General features: G+C 50.9%; 1 long non-coding RNA gene across 1 annotated transcript in view; it reads left to right on the forward strand.

Annotated features, from left to right (window-relative positions):
* The first annotated feature begins 7,571 nt into the window (after window positions 1-7,571).
* LOC140396758 (uncharacterized) overlaps window positions 7,572-15,742 on the forward strand; it is a 166,795-nt gene continuing 158,624 nt past the window's right edge. Inside the window, exons 1-2 of the long non-coding RNA XR_011936625.1 lie at window positions 7,572-7,721; window positions 14,987-15,140. This is a non-coding gene — a long non-coding RNA (uncharacterized lncRNA). The remainder of the gene's footprint in view (window positions 7,722-14,986; window positions 15,141-15,742) is intronic.

A 15,742-nucleotide genomic window follows, 5' to 3' on the forward strand; every position in this document is an offset into this window, starting at 1 on the left:
TCCATTAACACACACACGAATCCATTAGCACACACATACGTCCACAAAACACACACACACAATAATGGAACATCAGGAAAGCAGCAGAATAAATCGTGCTGGTGTTTAAACCATTCTGCAATGTGGGTGATTGGAGAAGGCAGTGCGCTGCATCCCACCTTCGGGCAGCAACAACAACTGAGTGACAACCAAGTTGTTCTGGAAACCCGAGCGGTTTCTCTTTATACATTTGAACCTGGCTCACTGTGGTGCCTGTTTGGAACAATTTTATTTCATCTCTTTTCTCCCGTAGGATGTTGGACACTTCACTAACAGTGTTTTGGAGATTCAAGAATTGGTTTTCAAACCTGGTTTACTTCCCTCCTGTAGGATCAAAGTATTTTTAAAACTCCTAATTCAGCAAAGGATGATCAAGACAGAATTCGGAAAAAACACAATGGAGCAGGTGTATTATACGGTCTGTCTGAGAGGCCAGCGATTGGCTGGTCTCCAGGGAATTGGAAAGCGTCATAAACAGCAGCTGTTGGAATTGAGCGTCACTCAGTGTCCCCGCAGGAGACAGACAGCTTTTCACAACACAAGAGCCGCCTTTACAAAATGTAAAATACAGCATAATTCTAGAAACAGGCTCAACGGCAGCGAGGCTCAAAGACAGTTATTACATTCATAGAGAGAAAATCAGCAAGTATTGAAACATTCACCTGCAACAACAATCGAGTTGAGCAACCTGCCTTTCTAATCTGGCCACTGAATTCTCTCAATCCCACTGAATTCTCTCAATCCCACTGAATTCTCTCAATCCCAATCTGTGCGCTGACTCTCAGCCGCCAGAGCTCATTTCAAACGCTCAAACAATCCATCAGTTTACGGACTGATTTAGTTCAGTTCTCTAACCCGCTGCCTGCGCCAAATCAAAAACCCAGGTTTACCTGTCCGGCAGACTGCAGCTGATCCATCTCCTTCACCCTGCATCAGTGTTGTCCTGGGAAACAGGCAGCTTGGAGTTTCAGTGTGAACCAGGTGAGGAGCCGCCCCGATTGACAAAGGGAGTTACAGACACGCCCCTTAAACTGGCATTCAGATCTTGAGCAGAAAAATATATTTAAATATCTAGCAATATTTAAATGGTATAGAAAACTTTTTAAAAGTTGTTACATTTTAAATACAATTAACATTTCAAAAATGTGTTTAAAACTGAGAAACAGCGATGAAATCATTACTCCGACAGATTCGGGGTTTCTGTTAAACTATTAATTCAGCAAAGAATCTGCAAAACTGACATCTGAAAAGCACAATAGTTTGCGAATGTTACTCATTCCGCCTGACAGGGAGAGATTGACTGGTGTCCAGGGAATGGGAAAGCGTCATAAACAACAGATGTTGCAAGACAGCGTCGCTCAGTGTAACCGCAGGGGAGAGACATCGGAGAGTTAAAATATAGCTTTTTGTAATACAAGAGCAGCCTTTACAACATGTATCGTTTAGTACGATCAGGGAGACAGGCACAAGGATAGGAAGGTTGAATACAATTAATACACTTATATGATAAAATGAACAAATATTTCAACATTCACCGACAACAACTATCGAGTTGAGCATTCTGCATTTCCAGTCTGCTCACTGAATCCTCTCAATCCCAATCTGCGTACTGTATCTCAGCCGCTTGCACAATATCATTTCATTTCAAAGGTTCAAATAATTCAACATAGAACATAGAATATTACAGCGCAGTACAGGCCCTTCGGCCCTCGATGTTGCGCCGACCTGTGAAACCACTTTGTACTGCTGCAACATGACCTCATGGCTCTGAAACTCAGTCCCTCTACCAATAAACGCTAACACCGCCTTCTTAACAACCCTCTCAACCTGGGTGGCAACTTTCAGGGATCTATGTGCATGGACACCGAGATCTCTCTGCTCATCCACACTACCAAGAATCTTACCATTAGCCCAGTACTCTGTCTTCCTGTTATTCCTTCCAAAATGAATCACCTCACACTTTTCTGCATTAAACTCGATTTGACAGTTCTCAGCCCAGATCTGTAGCTTATCTATGCCCCTCTGTAACTTGGAACATGCTTCCTCACTGTCACAACTCTACCGACTTTAGTGTCATCTGGAAATGTACTCACCCATCCTTCTACGCCCTCCTCCAGGTCATTTATAAAAATGACAAACAGCAGTGGCCCCAAAACAGATGCTTGTGGCACACCACTAGTAACTTGACTGCAGGCTGAACATTTCCCATCAACCACCGCACTTTGTCTGATTCCGCTAGCCAATTTCTGATCCAAACTGCTAAATCACCCTGAATACCATGCCTCCGTATTTTCTGCAATAGCCTACCGTGGGGAACCTTATCAAATGGTTTAGTGAAATGCATATACACCACATTAACTGCTTTACCCTCATCCACCTGCTTGGTCACCTTCTCAAAGAACTCAATAAGGTTTGTGAGGTACGACCTACCTTTCACAAAACCATGTTGAATGTCTCTAATCAAATTATTCCCTTTCCAGATGATTATACATACTATCTCTTATTAATCTTTCCAAGACATTGCAAACAACTGAAGTAAGGCTCACTGGTCTATACTTACCGGGGTTGTCTCTACTCCCCTTCTTGAACAAGGGAACAACATTTGCTATCCTCCAGTCTTCTGGCACTATTACTGTAGACAAAGATGACTTAAAGATCAGAACCAAGGGCTTAGCAATCTCCTCCCTAGCTTCCCAGAGAATCCTAGGATAAATCCCATCCGGCCCAATTGACTTATCTATTTTCACACTTTCCAGAATCACTCCCCTCACTATCTCCCACTCTCACTCACTTCACTGTCTCCCAAGCTCACTCCCCTCACTGTCTCCCACTCTCACCTCCCTCACTGTCTCCCACTCTCACTCCCCTCACTGTCTCCCACTCTCACTCCCCTCACGGTCTCCCACTCTCACTCCTCTCACTGTCACCCACTCACACTCCCCTCACTGTCTCGCACTCTCACTCCCCTCACTGTCTCCCACTGTCACTCCCCTCACTGTCTCCCACTTTCACTCCCTCAACTGTCTCCCACTCTCACACCCATCACTGCCTCCCACTCTCATTCCCCCTACTGTCTCCCACTCTCAGACCCCTCACTGTCTCTCCCTCTCGCTCCCCTCACTGTCTCCCACTCTCACACGCCTCACTGTCTCCCACTCTCACTCCCCTCACTGTCGCCCACTCGCACACCCCTCACTGTCTCTCCCTCTCACTCCCCTCAGTGTCTCCCCCTCTCACACCCCTCACTACCTCCCACTCTCACTCCCCTCACTGTTTCACACTCTCACTCCCCCCACTGTTTCCCACTCTCACAACCTCATTGTCTCCCACTCTCACACCCCTCACTGTCTCCCACTCTCACTCCCCTCACTGTCTCCCACTCTCACTCCCCTCACTGTCTCCCACTCTCACTCCTCTCACTGTCACCCACTCTCACTCCCCTCACTGTCCCGCACTCTCACTCCCCTCACTGTCTCTCACTCTTACACACCTCACTGTCTCCCACTCTCACTCCCCTCACTGTCTCCCACTCTCGCTCCCCTCACTGTCTCCCACTCTCACGCCCCTCACTGTCTCCCACTTTCACTCTCCTCACTGTCTCCCAATCTTACACCCATCACTGTCTTTCACTCTCATTCCCCTCACTGTCTCCCAATCTCACTCCCCTCACTGTCTCCCACTCTCACTCCTCTCACTGTATCCCACTCTCACTCACCTGACTGTCTCCCACTCTCACTCCCCTCACTGTCTCCCACTCTCACTCACCTCACTGTCTCCCTCGCTCACTCCCCTCACTGTCTGCCACTCTCACCGCCCTCACTGTCTCCCACTCTCACTCCGCTCACTGTCTCCCACTCTCACTCCCCTTTCGATTTCGGCGGCGTGAGAGCAGCTGGTTAGTCAATTTCAGCGGGAGCATTGCGGAAGGAGGTTGCTGGGAGGTAAGTCAACCTTTAAAAGCACTTCTCTTTGCAGGGGCAGGCCAGTCGATTTCGGCGGCGTGAGAGCAGCTGGTTAGTCAATTTCAGCGGGAGCATTGCGGAAGGAGGTTGCTGGGAGGTAAGTCAACCTTTAAAAGCACTTCTCTTTGCAGGGGCAGGCCAGTCGATTTCGGCGGCGTGAGAGCAGCTGGTGAGTCAGTTTCAGCGGGAGCATTGCGGAAGGAGGTTGCTGGGAGGTATGTCAACCTTTAAAAGCACTTCTCTTTGCAGGGGCAGGCCAGTCGATTTCGGCGGCGTGAGAGCAACTGGTTAGTCAATTTCAGCGGGAGCATTGCGGAAGGAGGTTGCTGGGAGGTAAGTCAACCTTTAAAAGCACTTCTCTTTGCAGGGGCAGGCCAGTCGATTTCGGCGGCGTGAGAGCAGCTGGTGAGTCAGTTTCAGCGGGAGCATTGCGGAAGGAGGTTGCTGGGAGGTAAGTCAACCTTTAAAAGCACTTCTCTTTGCAGGGGCAGGCCAGTCGATTTCGGCGGCGTAAGAGCAGCTGGTTAGTCAATTTCAGCGGGAGCATTGCGGAAGGAGGTTGCTGGGAGGTAAGTCAACCTTTAAAAGCACTTCTCTTTGCAGGGGCAGGCCAGTCGATTTCGGCGGCGTGAGAGCAGCTGGTTAGTCAATTTCAGCGGGAGCATTGCGGAAGGAGGTTGCTGGGAGGTAAGTCAACCTTTAAAAGCACTTCTCTTTGCAGGGGCAGGCCAGTCGATTTCGGCGGCGTGAGAGCAGCTGGTGAGTCAGTTTCTGCGGGAGCATTGAGGAAGGAGGGGGGCAGGCCAGTCGATTTCGGCGGGAGTGGAGCTGGCTGGTTAGTCAATTTCAGCAGGAGCTGCGAATTTTTCATTTTTTTTTAAATTAGTTTTTTAGGCGGGATCAGGAAGTCGACCCGCGGACGTCTGGGAAGACCCTCACCAATAAATTCCCACTCTCACTCCCCTCACTGTCTCCCACTCTCACTGTCACCCACTCACACTCCCCTCACTGTCTCGCACTCTCTCTCCCCTCACTGTCTACCACTCTCACTCCCCTCACAGTCTCCCACTCTCACACGCCTCACTATCTTCAATTCTGATACCCCTCACTCTGTCCCATTCTCACACCACTTTTTGTCTCCCATTCACACACCTCATTCTTTCCCAACATCACACATTTTACTGTCCCCGTCTTTCATTCCCTCACTGTATCCCACCCTCACTCCTCACTGTGTCCCTCGCTCACAACCCTCACTGTCTCCCACTCAAACGTCTCTGTTACCTACTCTCACAGCCCTCATTATCTTCCACTCTCACACCCCTCACTGACTCTCACTCTAAAACACCTCACTCTCTCCCACTCTCACTCCCCTCACTGCCTCCCACTCTCACTCCCCTCACTTTCTCCCACTCTCACACCCCTCACAGTCACCCACTCACACTCCCCTCACTGTCTCCCACTCTCACTCCCCTCACTGTCTCCCACTCTCACACCCCTCACTGTCTCCCACTCTCACTCCCCTCACTGTCTCCCACTCTCACTCCCCTCATTGTCTACCACTCGCACACCCCTCACAGTCACCCACTCTCACTCCCCTCACTGTCTCCCACTCTCACACCCCTCACTGTCTCCCACTCTCACTCTCCTCACTGTCTCCCACTCTCACTCCCCTCATTGTCTACCACTCGCACACCCCTCACAGTCACCCACTCTCACTCCCCTCACTGTCTCCCACTCTCACTCCCCTCACTGTCTCCCACTCTCACACCCCTCACTGTCTCCCACTCTCACTCCCCTCACTGTCTCCCACTCTCACTCCCCTCATTGTCTACCACTCTCACACCCCTCACTGACTCCCACTCTAAAACACCTCACTGTCTCCCACTCTCACTCCCCTCACTGTCTCCCACTCTCACACCCCTCACTGTCTCCCACTCTCACTCCCCTCACTGTCTCCCACTCTCACTCCCCTCATTGTCTACCACTCTCACACCCCTCACTGATTCCCACTCTCACTCCCCTCACTGTCTCTCACTCTAACAACCCTCACAGTCTTCCTCTCTAACATCCCTCACTGTCTCCCACTCTCATTCGCCTCACTGTATCCCACACTCACACCCCTCACTCTCTCCCTCTCTCACGCCCCTCACTGTCTCTCAATCCCACTCTCCTCACTGTCTCCTTCTCTCATTCCCCTCACTGGCTCCCACTCTCACAACCCACACCCTCTCCCGCTCTCACTCCCCTCACTGCCTCCTACCTTAATATCCCTCACTCTCACCCACTCTCACACCCCTCACTATCTACCACGCTCACACACCTCATTCTGTCCCACTCCCATTCGCCTCTCGGTCTCCCACTCTCACTCCCCTCACTGTCTCCCACTCTCACACACCTCACTGTCTCCCATTCTCACACCCCTCACTGTCACAAACTCTCACACCCCTCACTGCCTGCACTCGCACTCCCCTCACTGTCTCCCACTCTCACTCCCCTCACTGTCACCCAGTCTCACACCCCTCACTGTCTGAACTCTCACTCCCCTCACTGTCCCCCACTCTCACACCCCTCACTGCCTTCCACTCTAACTCCCCTCACTGTCTCCCACTCTAACTCCCCTCATTGTCTGCCACTCTCACTCCCATCACTGTCTCCCACTATCATACACCTCACTCTCAACTCTCACTCCCCTCACTGCCTTCCACTCTAACTCCCCTCACCGTCTCCCACTCTTACTCACCTCACCCTCAACTCTCACTTTCCTCACTGCCTTCCACTCTCACTCCCCTCACTGCCTCCAACTCTCACACCCCACACTCTCTCAAAACCTAACTCCCAATCTCACACGCATTAGTAAGGAGATTGTGTAAACGGCTGAGATACAGACAGAGATCGGGATTTAGAGATTTCAGTGAGCAGGCTGGAAAAGCAGAATGCTCAACTCGGTTATGGTTGTCGGTGAATGTTGAAATATTTGTATTTTTATCATACAAGTGTATTAATTGTATTCAAGCATCCCGATCCTTGTGCATGTCTGCCTGATTGTACTAAACTATACGTTTTGTAAAGTACGCTCTTGTATTACGAAAAGCTTTATTTTAACTCTCCGAGGTCTCTCCCCTGCGGTTACACTGAGCGACGCTGTCTTGCAACATCTGTTGTTTATGACGCTTTCCCATTCCCTGGACACCAGTCAATCTCTCCCTGTCAGGCGGACTGAGTAACATTCGCAAACTATTGTGCTTTTCAGAAGTCAGTTTTGCAGATATTTGCTGAATTAATAGTTTAAATGAAAAGCACATAACAAAATACGAATCTTTGTCCTCACAGACAGACCGAATAACATTTGCAGCCTATTGTGCTTTTCAGATGTTAGTTTTGCAGATTCTTTGCTGAACTAATAGTTTTAAAGGAACCCCGAAACTGTCGGAGTCATGATTTCATCGTTGTTTCTATGCTTTTAACGCATTTTAAAAGTGCTAATTGTATTTAAAAAGTAATAACTTTAAAAGTTTTCTATACCATTTAAATATTGATAGGTATTTAAATGTGTATTTCTGCTCAAGATCTGAATGCCAGTTTAAGGGGCGTGTCTGTAACTCCCTTTGTCAATCGGGGCGGATCCTCACCTGGTTCACACTGAAACTCCAAGCTGCCTGTTTCCCAGGACAACACTGCTGCAGGGTGAAGGAGATGGATCAGCTGCAGTCTGCCGGACAGGTAAACCTGGGTGTTTGATTTGGCGCAGGCAGCGGGTTAGAGAACTGAACTAAATCAGTCCGTAAACTGATGGATTGTTTGAGCGTTTGAAATGAGCTCTGGCGGCTGAGAGTCAGCGCACAGATTGGGATTGAGAGAATTCAGTGGGATTAAGAGAATTCAGTGGGATTGAGAGAATTCAGTGCCCAGACTAGAAAGGCAGGATGGTCAACTCGATTGTTGTTGCAGGTGAATGTTTCAATACTTGCTGATTTTCTCTCTATGAATGTAATAACTGTCTTTGAGCCTCGCTGCCGTTGAGCCTGTTTCTAGAATTATGCTGTATTTTACATTTTGTAAAGGCGGCTCTTGTATTGTGAAAAGCTGTCTGTCTCCTGCGGGGACACTGAGTGACGCTCACTTCCATCAGCTGTTGTTTATGACGCTTTCCAATTCCCTGGAGACCAGCCAATCGCTGGCCTCTCAGACAGACCGTATAATACACCTGCTCCATTGTGTTTTTTCCGAATTCTGTCTTGATCATCCTTTGCTGAATTAGGAATTTTAAAAATACTTTGATCCTGCAGGAGGGGAGTAAGCCAGGTTTGAAAACCAATTCTTGAATCTCCAAAACACTATTAGTGAAGTGTCCAACATCCTGCTGGAGAAAAGAGATGAAATCAAATTGTTCCAAACAGGCACCACAGTGAGCCAGGTTCAAATGTATACAGAGAAATCGCTCGGGTTTCCAGAACAACTTGGTTGTCACTCAGTTGTTGTTGCTGCCCGAAGGTGGGATGCAGCGCACTGCCTTCTCCAATCACCCACATTGCAGAATGGTTTAAACACCAGCAAGATTTATTCTGCTGCTTTCCTGATGTTCCATTATTGTGGGTGTGTGTTTTGTGGACGTATGTGTGTGCTAATGGATTCGTGTGTGTGTTAATGGATGTGTATGTCCGTTAATGGATGCGTGTGTCACTGGATGTGTATGTGTCACTGGAGGTGTGTGTGTTAATGGATGTGTGTGCGTGTCACTGGATGTGTGTGTGTTAATGGATGTGTGTGCGTGTCACTGGATGCCTGTGAGTGTGTTCATGTGTGTGTTAATGGATGTGTGTGCGTGTCACTGGATGCCTGTGAGTGAGTTCATGTGTGTGTCTTAATGGATGTATGTGCGTGTTAATGGATGTATGTGTGCTAATGGACGTGAGTGTCACTGGATCAGTGTGTGCGTTAATGGATGTGTGTGTCACTGGAAGAGTGTGTGTGTTAATGGAAGTGTGTGTTGTCTCCTCCACTCACTACTTCACTCTCTCTCACTCTCACTCCCCTCACTGTCTCCCACTGTCACACACCTCACTGTCTCCCACTTTCACTCCCCTCACTGTCTCCTACTCTCACTCCCCTCACTGTCTCCCACTCTCACTCCCCTCACTGTCTCCCAATCTCACTCCCCTCAGTGTCTCCCCCTCTCACACCCCTCACTGTCACCCACTCTCACTCCCCTCACTGTCTCCCCACACTCACACCCCTCACTGTCTCCCACTCTCACACCCCTCACTGTCTCCCACTCATACTCCCCTCACTGTCTCCCACTCTCACACCCCTCACTGTCTCCCCACTCTCACAGCCCTCACTGTCTCCCACACTCACACGCCTCACTGTCTCCCACTCTCACACGCCTCACTGTCTCCCCACTCTCACGCCTCACTGTCACCCACTCAGAAACCCCTCACTGTCTCCCACTCAGAAACCCCTCACTGTCTCCCACTCTCACTCCCCTCACTGTCTCCCACTCTCACACACCTCACTGTCTCTCCCTCTCGCTCCCCTCACTGACTCCCACTCTCACAAACCTCACTGTCTCCCACTCTCACTCCCCTCACTCCCACTCTCACACCCCTCACTGTCTCACCCTCTCACTCACCTCAGTGTCTCCCCCTCTCACAACCCTCACTGTCTCCCACTCTCACACACCTCACTATCTACCACTCTCACTCCCCTCACTGTCTCCCATTCTCACACCCCTCACTATCTCCCACTATCACTCCCCTCACTGTCTCCCGCTCTCACTCCCCTCACTATCTCCCACGCTCACTCCCCTCACTGTCTCCCACTCCCACCTCCCTCACTGCCTCCCACTCTCACTCCCCTCACTGTCTCCGACTCTCACTCCCCTCACTCTCTCCCACTGTCACTCCCCTCACTGTCACACACTGTCACTCCCTTCACTGTCTCGCACTCTCACTCCGCTCACTGTCTCCCACTCTTACACACCTCACTGTCTCCCACTCTCACTCTCCTCACTGTCTCCCACTCTCGAACCCCTCACGGTCTCCCACTCTCACTCCTCTCACTGTCCCCCACTCTCACTCCCCTCACTGTCTCCCACTCTCAAACACCTCACTGTCTCCCACTCTCATTCCCCTCACTGTCGCCCACTCTCACTCCCCTCACTGCCTCCCCCTCTAAATCCCCTCACTGCCTCCCCCTCTAACTCCCCTCACTGTCTCCCACTCTCACTCACCTCACTGTCTCCTACTCTCACTCCCCTCACTATCTCCCAGTCTCACTCCACTCACTGTCTCCCACTCTCACACCCCTCACTGTCTCCCACTCTCACTCCCCTCACTGTTTCCCACTCTCACTCCCCTCACTGTCACCCACTCTCACTCCCCTCACTGTCTCGCACTCTCACTCCCCTCACTGTCTCCCACTCTCACTCCCCTCACTGTCTCCCACTCTCACTACCCTCACTGCCTCCCACTCTAACTCCCCTCACTGTCGCCCACCTCTCACACCCCTCACTGTCTCCAACTCTCACTCCCCTCACGGTTCCCCACTCTCACTCCCCTCACTATCTCTCACTCTCACTCCCCTTAATGTCTCCCACTCTCACAACACTCACTCTCTCCCACTCTTACACCCCTCACTGTTTCCCACTCTCACTCGCATCACTGTCTCCCACTCTCACTCCCCTCACTGTCTCCCACTCTCACTCCCCACAGTGTCTCCCACTCTCACTCCCCTCACTGTCTCCCACTCTCACTCCCCTCACTGTCTCCCACTCTCACTCCTCTCACTGTTTCCCACTCTCACTCCCCTCACTGTTTCCCACTCTCACTCCCCTCACTGTCACCCACTCTCACTCCCCTCACTGTCTCGCACTCTCACTCCCCTCACTGTTTCCCACTCTCACTCCCCTCACTGTCACCCACTCTCACTCCCCTCACTGTCTCGCACTCTCACTCCCCTCACTGTCTCCCACTCTCACTCCCCTCACTGCCTCTCACTCTCACTCCCCTCACTGTCTCCCACTCTCACTCCCCTCACTGTCTCCCACTCACACACACCTCACTGCCTCCCACTCTCACACCCCTCACTGTCTGCACTCACAGCCCTCACTGTCTCCCACTCTCACTCCCCTCACTGTCTCCCACTCTCACTCCCCTCACTGTTTCCCACTCTCATTCCCCTCACTGTCTCCCACTCTCACTCCCCTCACTGTCTCCCACACTCATTCCCCTCACTGTCTCCCACCCTCACTCCCCTCACTGTCTCCCACTCTCACACACCTCAATGTCTGCACTCTCACTCACCTCATTGTCTCCAACTCTCACGACCCTTACTGTCTCCCACTCTCACTCCCCTCACTGTCTCCCACTCTCACTCCCCTTACTGTCTCCCACTCTCCCACCCCTCATTGTCTCCCACTCTCACTCCCCTCAATGTCTCCCAATCTCACTCCCCTCACTTTCTCCCACTCTCACAACCCTGACTGTCTCCCACTCGCACTCCCTCAATGTCTCGCACTCTCACTCCCCTCACTGTTTCCCTCTCTTACTCCCCTCACTGACTCCCACTCTCACTCCCTCACTGACTCCCAACCCTCACTGTCACCCGCTCTCACTCTCCTCACTGTCACACACTCTCACACCCCTCACTGTCTGCACTCTCACTCCCCTCACTGTCTCCACTCTCACTCCCCTCACTGTCTCCCACTCCCTCTCCCCTCACTGTCTGTGAATCTCACTCCCCTCACTGTCTCCCACTCTCACTCCCCTCGCTGTCTCCCACTCTCACACGCCTCACTGTCTCCCACTCTCATTCCCCTCACTGCCTCCCACTCTCACTCCCCTCACTGTCGCCCACTCTCACACCCCTCACTCTCTCTCACTCTCACTCCCCTCACTGTCACCCACTCTCACACCCCTCACTGTCACCCACTCTCACTCCCCTCACTGTCTCCCACTCTCATTCCCCTCACTGACTCCCACTCTCACTCCCCTCACTGTCTCCCACTCTCACTCCCCTCCCTCTTTCCCACTCTCACTCCCTTCACTGGCTCCCACTCATCTCTCTGTCTCCCACTCACACTACCCTCACTGTCTCCCACTCTCACTCCCCACACTGTCTCCCACTCAGAATCCCCTCACTGTCTCCCACTCTCACTCCCGTAACTGTCTCCCACTCTCACTCCCCTCACTGTCTCCCACTCTCACTCCCCTCACTGTCTCCCACTCTCACTCCCCTCACTGTTTCCCACTAACACTCCCCTCACGGTCACCCAGTCTCACTCCCCGTAATGTGTCCCAGTCTGACACTCTTCAATGTCTCCACACTCACTAATCTCACTGTCTCCCACTCTCGCACCCCTCACCGATTCCCACTCAAACCCTCTCTGTTACCTACTCTCACGCCCCTTCTTATCTTCCATTGTCACTCCCCTCATTGCCTCACAGTCGAAAACACCGCACTGTCTCCCATTCTCACAAAACTCACCGTCTCACACTCTCACTCCCCTCACTGTCTCCTACCTTAATAACCCAAACTGTCATCCACTCTCCCACACCTCACTGTCTCCCACTCTCACTCCCCTCACTGTCTCCCACTTTCACTCCCCTCACTGCCTCCCACTCTCACACCCCTCACTGTCACACACTCTCACACCCCTCACTGTCTGCACACTCACTCCCCTCACTGTCTCCCACTCTCACTACCCTCACTGTCTCCCACTCTCACTCCCCTCACTGTTTGTGAATCTCACTCCCCTCACTGTCTCCCACTCTCACACCCCTCACTGTCTCCCACTCTCATTCCCCTCACTGCCTCCCACTCTCACTCCCCTCACTGTCTCCCACTCTCACACCCCTCACTATCTCCCACTCTCACTCCCCTCCCTGTCACCCACTCTCACACCCCTCACTGTCACCCTCTCTCACTCCCCTCACTGTCTCCCACTCTCACTCCCCTCACTGTCTCCCACTCTCACACCACTCAATGTCTCCCACTCTCATTCCCCTCACTGTCTCCCACTCTCAATCCCCTCACTGTCTCCCACTCTCACTCCCCTCACTGTCTCCCACTCTCACTCTCCTCACTGTCTACCACTCTCACTCCCCTCACTGTCGCCCACTCTCACACGCCTCACTATCTTCAATTCCGACACCCCTCACTCTGTCCCATTCTCACACCTCTTTTTGTCTCCCATTCACACACCTCATTGTTTCCCAACATCACACATTTTACTGTCCCCGTCTTTCATTCCCTCACTGTATCCCACCCTCACTCCTCACTGTATCCCTCGCTCACAACCCTCACTGTCTCCCACTCAAACGTCTCTGTTACTTACTCTGACAGCCCTCATTATCTTCCACTCTGACACGCCTCACTGACTCCCACTCCAAAACACCTCACTCTCTCCCACTCTCACGCACCTCACTTTCTCCCACTCTAACAACCCTCACAGTCTTCCTCTCTAACATCCCTCACTGTCTCCCACTCGTAGTCGCCTCACTCTATTCCACACTCACACCCCTCACTCTCTCCCTCTCTCAAGCCCCTCATTGTCTCTCAATCCCACTCTCCTCACTGTCTCCTTCTCTCATTCCCCTCATTGGCTCCCACTCTCACAACCCACACCCTCTCCCGCTCTCACTCCCCTCACTGTCTCCTACCTTAATATCCCTCACTCTCACCCACTCTCCCACACCTCACTGTCTCTCACTCTTAAACCCCTCACTATCTCTCATTCTCGCTCTCCTCATTATCTCCCACTCTCACACCCCTCACTATCTACCACTCTCACACACCTCATTGTGTCCCACTCTCATTCGCCTCTCGTTCTCCCACGCTCACTCCCCTCACTGTCTCCCACTCTCACACACCTCACTGTCTCCCACTCTCACACCCCTCATTGTCACACACTCTCACACCCCTCACTGCCTGCACTCGCACTCCCCTCACTGTCTCCCACTCTTACTCCCCTCACTGTCACCCACTCTCACACCCCTCACTGCCTACCACTCTAACTCCCCTCACTGTCTCCCACTCTAACTCCCCTCATTGTCTGCCACTCTCACTCCCATCACTGTCTCCCACTATCACACACCTCACTCTCAACTCTCACTCCCCTCACTGCCTTCCACTCTAACTCCCCTCACCGTCTCCCACTCTTACTCACCTCACGCTCAACTCTCACTTTCCTCACTGCCTTCCACTCTCACTCCCCTCACTGTCTCCAACTCTCACACCCTACAATCTCTGAAAACCTAACTCCCAATCTCACACGCATTAGTAAGGAGATTGTGTAAACGGCTGAGATACAGACAGAGATCGGGATTGAGAGATTTCAGTGAGCAGGCTGGAAAAGGAGAATGCTCAACTCGATTATGGTTGTCGGTGAATGTTGAAATATTTTTATCATACAAGTGTATTAATTGTATTCAAGCCTCCCGATCCTTGTGCCTGTCTCCCTGATTGTACTAAACTATACGTTTTGTAAAGGATGCTCTTGTATTACGAAAAGCTTTATTCTTACTCCCCGAGGTCTCTCCCCTGCGGTTACACTGAGCGACGCTGTCTTGCAACATCTGTTGTTTATGACGCTTTCCCATTCCCTGGACACCAGTAAATCTCTCCCTGTCAGGCGGACTGAGTAACATTCGCAAACTATTGTGCTTTTCAGAAGTCAGTTTTGCAGATATTTGCTGAATTAATAGTTTAAAAGAAAAGCACATAACAAAATACGAATCTTTGTCCTCACAGACAGACCGAATAACATTTGCAGCCTATTGTGCTTTTCAGATGTTAGTTTTGCAGATTCTTTGCTGAACTAATAGTTTTAAAGGAACCCCGAAACTGTCGGAGTCATGATTTCATCGCTGTTTCTATGCTTTTAACGCATTTTAAAAGTGCTAATTGTATTTAAAAAGTAATAACTTTAAAAGTTTTCTATACCATTTAAATATTGATAGGTATTTAAATGTGTATTTCTGCTCAAGATCTGAATGCCAGTTTAAGGGGCGTGTCTGTAACTCCCTTTGTCAATCGGGGCGGATCCTCACCTGGTTCACACTGAAACTCCAAACTGCCTGTTTCCCAGGACAACACTGCTGCAGGGTGAAGGAGATGGATCAGCTGCAGTCTGCCGGACAGGTAAACCTGGGTGTTTGATTTGGCGCAGGCAGCGGGTTAGAGAACTGAACTAAATCAGTCCGTAAACTGATGGATTGTTTGAGCGTTTGAAATGAGCTCTGGCGGCTGAGAGTCAGCGCACAGATTGGGATTGAGAGAATTCAGTGGGATTAAGAGAATTCAGTGGGATTGAGAGAATTCAGTGCCCAGACTAGAAAGGCAGGATGGTCAACTCGTTGTTGTTGCAGGTGAATGTTTCAATAGTTGCTGATTTTCTCTCTATGAATGTAATAACTGTCTTTGAGCCTCGCTGCCGTTGAGCCTGTTTCTAGAATTATGCTGTATTTTACATTTTGTAAAGGCGGCTCTTGTATTGTGAAAAGCTGTCTGTGTCCTGCGGGGACACTGAGTGACGCTCACTTCCATCAGCTGCTGTTTATGACGCTTTCCAATTCTCTGGAGAGCAGCCAATCGCTGGCCTCTCAGACAGACCGTATAATACACCTGCTCCATTGTGTTTTTTCCGAATTCTGTCTTGATCATCCTTTGCTGAATTAGGAGTTTTAAAAATACTTTGATCCTGCAGGAGGGAAGTAAGCCAGGTTTGAAAACCATTTCTTGAA

The sequence above is a fragment of the Scyliorhinus torazame genome, chromosome 20 (assembly GCF_047496885.1).
Source record: "Scyliorhinus torazame isolate Kashiwa2021f chromosome 20, sScyTor2.1, whole genome shotgun sequence".
NCBI lineage: Eukaryota > Metazoa > Chordata > Chondrichthyes > Carcharhiniformes > Scyliorhinidae > Scyliorhinus > Scyliorhinus torazame.